The following is a 6,563-nucleotide window of genomic DNA, read 5'->3' as shown; positions in this document are numbered from 1 at the left end:
ACACACACACACACACACACACACACACACACACACACACACACACAGAGGCAGGTAGAGTATAGTGGGTAGTAGTACACTCATTCTCTGTGATACAGAGCTGCAGTGCATTGTTGGTGAGATGAGAGCATCCCCTGGATATATGCAAAAATGATTTAATGGAATAAGTTATTTTATCTAACAAAAAGACACTCTCTTTTATATTCCATAGCTCCAAGGTCGTGATTGTGTGTGTGTGTGTGTGTGTGTGTGTGTGTGTGTGTGAGAGTTAGAAGCTGTGAGCAGATGGAGCATCACACATGAGTGAGTGATCGCTCCGATATATCTATAGGACAAATCCACCACCGTCTCACACACATTCACAGTATATACAGCCGACACACAGAGGAGCTCAGAGTAAACCTGTACCATATGTGGGTCAGACAGCTTTTCCTTCAACAGCACCAAGACAGACAAAGAGCTATGGTGACAATGATGGAGGAGGCGTGCACTTAAACACACACACACACACACACACACACACACACACACACACACACACACACACACACACATATATATATACACACACACAGATGGCATGTGTACTCTTTCAAAAGGGTGTGCCTATAAGGAAGCCCTGCTGTGGTGAGGAGTCCTTGCTTCTTAAGATTACTTATTTTTTTATGTATAAGCACTCGACAGAGATGCACCGAGTGATCGGCTGCCGATCGAAACTGGCCAGAAATCCGACAGCATGGGGTCCCTCCATAGCACGGTCCTGCTTCAAACAGAGCTAACAGCTAACGTTACCGGAGGGTACATTGGCTTGCATTTAAGCTCTACTCAGTAAAAATGAGTATTAGGGGAACTATAACGCTATCATGATGTGTCCAAATGTAATCTTGTAAATTGTATTTATAGCAAACTACAAAGTAAAAGGACAACATTTAGGATTTTGACAGTTAAACACTGACTTCAGGACGGTTGAAATTAGTTCTCGGGAGAGTTCTGTGACGTTGATGAAAAAAAAAAAAAAAAAAAGTTAGCTTGGAGCTTTGCTGTCAAATATAGTTCTTAGAAAGAAAATCCAAATTGGCAGGTCAGACCAAAATTGGAATCGTCCAGAATAATTGCAAACGCTGCATCTCTAGCACTCAATAGCCTAAATAATATGGAAAAGACAAAAGAGGGAGTGAAGAGAGGCCGTGGCAAAAAAAATCATCTTCTCACACACCTCTCCGGTAATTCTTCCACACAACCGCCACAACTGACATTAAAGCACGCACCTTCACGTCGCCTGTACTTAGAAGCACTAAGAATAATGGGCCATCAAACGCTCGCTTTCATTACTACAGCTCCATTAAAAAGACAATTCTCTAAAAGTCCTCTATTTCTTTCTAATATTTCCACACAAAATGTTCCCATAATTCTGTTAAGAGGTGAGTTGAGATTTGCTTGTAAGGGTGTAATTTCACGTGCACTTTATTCAGCTAACAACACAAGTGGCACAGTATATGTTAAAGGAGGCGCGTTCTGAAGCTGCACCTGACAGGTTCAATCAAAGATCTTGAAGCTGACATCAAGCGCTCGTCAGTGAGTTGAAATATGTGGCCCTGCAATCCAGCGTATTCTGTCATATCAGGTTACTTGCTATGCCAACTCTTATTGACTGGCTTTGGTATTCACCCACATGTCTGCACCATGGTTATTCATGTGTGAGCCTGTGGCCTTTCACCAGCAGAGCTTACAAAAGGTCACATCCTCACACACATGTGCACACACACACACACACACACACACTCAGCTACAACCGACTGTGGAGGAAGAGGAGGCAAGAGAAAACAAAAAGGAGAGAAAAGGAACAAAGGCCCGAGCCACATGTGGTATGATTCTCCCGGCGCAAATGCATGCATGTAATATAGGGCAAACACGGTGAAAGAAAGCGTGCTGCTTTAACAGCAAATTAAACCTATCCATCACTGTTAAGGCCTTTTAATCCTCATGCTCGGTGAAATTAAAAGACCTTGTCATCGCTCTATCCTTCTATCTCTACCCATGTCTTGCATCCTCAGCCTTACCCCTCCGATGCATTGCTCTGCTTTTCTCTCATTCATCTCCCATGTATTCACCGTTTTACACCTTCCCATGTCTCTACCTTTCCTCCCTCCCTCCAAATTAAATGCCTTTAGCTTGCAGTCGTCAGATAAGTGTGCGCAGCGAGTCGCTAGACACGGCGCAACGGCGGCATTTCATCTTCCGACCATCACTAAATCACGCTAACTCAATCATCTGCATGGAGTCGCACGCACGCACGCACACACACACACACGCACACGCACACACACACACACGAGCGTGAAAAGCGTCGCATCTAGAGAGGTGCTTTACGATGACTGATTTTATCAGCTGTCTTGCAAATGGGGGAAGAAATTGCACCACAACATTATCATATACAATAAGATGAGACTCGAAGATAGAGGTTTCCAAATGAATGCCTTTTTAGTGTCGCCATTCAAATGAGAAAAGACCTCCTCTTATATTGAGCCGCAACACAAATCCCTTATGGGATATCTCAACCCAGACAATATTACACATTTACATCAAAGACTGCTGAGAGGATATTTATGTTAAAGACATAACGTGCATACAATGACTAGATTTAATATTTATACGGCTATGGGTGCTCGCACTGAAGAACAGCAACCTGGCACATGACTCCAACAGTGGCTCTGGCGCGTTTGGACCAATGCTGAAAAGCGAGAGCTATGCTAACAAGCTGCTAGCCTTATCAGACACAGGAAGGTGGGAAACTAAACAAAGATTGGGAAGAGTGCTAAATGCAATGAGGGGGGAACCGATGCTATCGTCTGCAGAGTGTGTATGTGGCTTTGAAGAGAGAAGTGGAGCACACACAAACACAGGAAGAGATCGGCTGGGGAGCGGAGTGTTTGTGTAGAGTGCGAGTGTAGGAGTTGGGGAGGGTGTGTTTGTGTGAGAGAAAGTGGGTGTGCATACAAAGTGGGTGAGACGGTCTATAATTTTGCATGTGTAGCAGAATGGATGCGTGCAGTGCATTCATGCGGTTGTGCATATGGAGTTAATTTAAATCAGTCACATTAAAAAGGCATCAATTAATAGCTTGAACAAATGAAGAACATAAACACACTCCCACTGTTGATGTGACACTACGCAGCGCCGCTTGACCCGCCATTTACTGACTACATCAGCCATTCACTAGGATTACAGCGAATAGGACCTAATCTTCAGTTGTAATTACCAAGGTAGGTATGTGTGTGTGTGTGTGTGTGTGTGTGTGTGTGTGTGTGTGTGTGTGTGTGTGTGTGTGTGTGTGTCTTCCTGTGGGAGAGCCAGAGTGATTACATGGCCACTGGTGCCTCTAATAGCATCTTTTAGGGAGAGAGAGAGAGAGAGGGGGAGAGAGGGAGGGATAAGTGATTTCCATCTTTCTTGGGAAGGACCCGAATTATGGCGGAGGAATTTTATGGTGGTCAAAATGTGGGTCTGTTTTGATTGTGCCATCATGTACAGTAAGAGTGTGTGTGTGTGTGTGTGTAGATGTTTTTAATAGCTGTAACACAAGATGCTAATGTGAGCCAAAACCACACCTCAGCATAATTTGTGCCAAACCACTCCTGGCCACAAATGTCGGCCTTTACTCCGCCTCTTTCATTTCTCCATCTTCTCCTCCGTTCATTCTATTTCACCCCCTCCTGGAGCATCTCTTCCTTTCAACCGATTTCCTCCTCTCTTTATTTGTGTCCTCACCCTTTCTCTAAACATGTTCTTCCTCTTCTAGCTTTCCAAAACACAGGCAAGAAAGTAAAAACCTTACTCAGCTCTTACACATACACCGCAAACACCCATGACAGAAAAAGAAACTCTCTCTGTGAGAGAGAACAGAAAGAGATAAGTTGACGTCAACAAAGTCAACATGAGCACAGCAACCAGCAAACCACAACATCGTCAGTTCGGTGACTCGGAAGATGTTTTAAATTAGGAATAAGGTCGCTGGTGACAATAGGAAGCTTGGGGGCATAAATGAGAGGAGGTTCATGGGGAGAAAAGTAATGACAGAACACACACATGCACACACACACAAATAATGTCTGGCAGTTGTAAAGAACGAGGAATGCAGATGGTGTTTAAAATGAGCTTTTATAGTGTGGTTTAGAGAGATTTACAGCAGCGGTTGGCCTTGTATGTGTGTGTGTGTGTTTGTGTGTGTGTGTGTGTGTGTGTGTGTGAGAGAGATATGTTCAATCGGTGAGAGCATGTTGCACCATTCAGAACGTGGTCCTTTATCTTTAGTGTTCCAGTAAGATCAACTGCTCCACCCACCATCACTTATTCTTTTTCTTGATCTTCATTTTTTGTTTTTCTTCTCATTTAGTCAATAAAATGTCAAGAAATAGCGAAAAATTGCCATTACAATTTACCAGAGCTGGAACTGATGTCTTGCACCTTTTGACAAACAGTCATAAACCAAAAGATATTCAATTTGCAATTACATACTACAAAGATAAGCAGTAAAGGGTCACATTTAAGAAGCAGAAGCCAGCAAATGTGTGATATTTTGGTTTGATTAATAACTTAAGGCCCCATCACATCAGAAAGTGACTCAGCGAAAATTCATGCTCATACACAGTGGTGACGTCAATAAAAATAAAAAATAAAAAAAGTTGTACAAAGATGAAACCCCCTGGCTTAAAATATACAATACAAACAGTAACAAATGATGACGTTTATAGCTGGAGGTGTCCTTTCAACAGTTTTACGTATGTGTGTTTTTAATTATGGTAGTCTATAAAGCAAATGCTTTTTGGGCTGCATGGGATTTTTCATCGCAACCACGAGTGGCCACTGAAAATAATAGAAGCAAGGCTAAGCACTGCTGCTGGAGAGCTATCGGCTAGCATAGGTCATGCTAGTCAGTCAAAATACCTCTCTGATCTTCTTTTTATTGGTACCGTACCGTTTACTCCCCCCCTTTGACATCATGACTGTACATTGTTTTTTCTAAAAAGTTTATTGAAGAGGGAAAAAGCGCTCTCTAACCTAGCTAACTTGCTAAATGTTAGTTAACTGGCGCTAACTGTCCAGTTAGCAAGCTCGTTAGCTCCTCGTCAACAGGTCAATGTGTTCACACAATTCATTCAAAGGACATCTTAGTACCAACAACTCCTAGATTATTACAGTCTGCAAAACCATTGCTCTTTTAGTGGAGCAGCTTATACTTCCACATTAGAGGCTTGATTAGCTACGCTGATTCCTCCCTTTTACATTCTCTGGCTTAATATTCCCTCAAAGGTCAGCATGTCAAGACAGTTCGCTATGTTGATGTAGCCAAGCCTTTAATGGATAACTCATTGAACAACTATTCATTTCAGCACTACACTTGATTATTCAATTTTGCTCACATCACAAACTCTCTTTCAGTATCTGTTACCCACAGCAGGCCTATAAGCAGGTCAAAAGTGCAACATTTAGGGAAAGGTATAGGATGTTGGGTTTAGGGATAGCTCTCTACATGTGTGTGTGTATATTCTTTAGAAGAGTGGAGGAGGCACATTCCTGTCATGACTGCCCTAATCCTGCCCTTCAATACAACCCTCCACTGCCCCCCAATTACTTTGTGTAATGTTGGTGTGTGCTTGCATGTTTGTTAATACCTCTGTATGTGTTAAAACACACAGTCCAATCTTATCCACCAACACGCTCCGTGTGTAAAGGGGGAACTGGAAAGACATTGGCATAGCAACCTCATAACAATCACAGCAGGGAGGTTCGGAGGATGACAGGAGTATGTATGTATGTGTGTGTGTGTGTGTGTTTGCATATATGTTTTTATGCGTGTTTGCATTTGCTGTCTCAGTTCCACATTACAAGTTAGTGCCAGGAAGGGGGAAAAAAGAGCGTGGCGGAAAGTGAACTTTAGGTTTGAGACAAAAACGGCTAAATACGTGTTTTGCTTTTGGATTTAATGGTGATGTAGTATGTGATCTGTACGTCTGGTGGGGTTTATGCTGTTAGCTTAACACGGCTGGACTCTATTTGTGTTTGTCCAGGAGGCAGAACTCTGTTTTTCTTGGCATGAGGCTAAATGTAATGCCTTCTGCTGAGAGTCGAGGAGAGAGATGTACTGATGGATGAGGTTTAAGTTATTGATGCACTAAATCTGGATAGGGGAGTAGCTGTTTCAAAACCAAAAATATATACTCAAGTATCTACTGTACGTGACTGTGAGTGAACTTGAGGTTCACTTTTGTGCGTGCACATCTTTTCAAAATCCGAACTCCATAAAGGGGAGTGGAGAGAAGGTGGTTTGCAGAATGTGTTAATTAACAACAACTGTTTTTTTTTGGCAGAGTTTGGCTTTTTGTACGCACATATGAACTCGATAACTAGTGTCATGCAGCAGTGCTTTTTCACTTCCTTCGGTGGAAGTCACCCAGTATTCCGCTCCGCTCTCCACAAAAAAATAACATCCCTTCACCCCTCCATCCCCTGGTAAAGCCACCCAGTTTGTCCAGATTGCTGACTCTATGTTTTGGGGGGGAGCC

This window comes from Anarrhichthys ocellatus, unplaced genomic scaffold, assembly GCF_004355925.1.
Source record: "Anarrhichthys ocellatus isolate YVR2014 unplaced genomic scaffold, GSC_Weel_1.0 scaffold1, whole genome shotgun sequence".
Lineage (NCBI taxonomy): Eukaryota > Metazoa > Chordata > Actinopteri > Perciformes > Anarhichadidae > Anarrhichthys > Anarrhichthys ocellatus.
The sequence above is the reverse complement of the archived record's forward strand: the minus strand, read 5'-3'. Positions refer to the sequence as shown.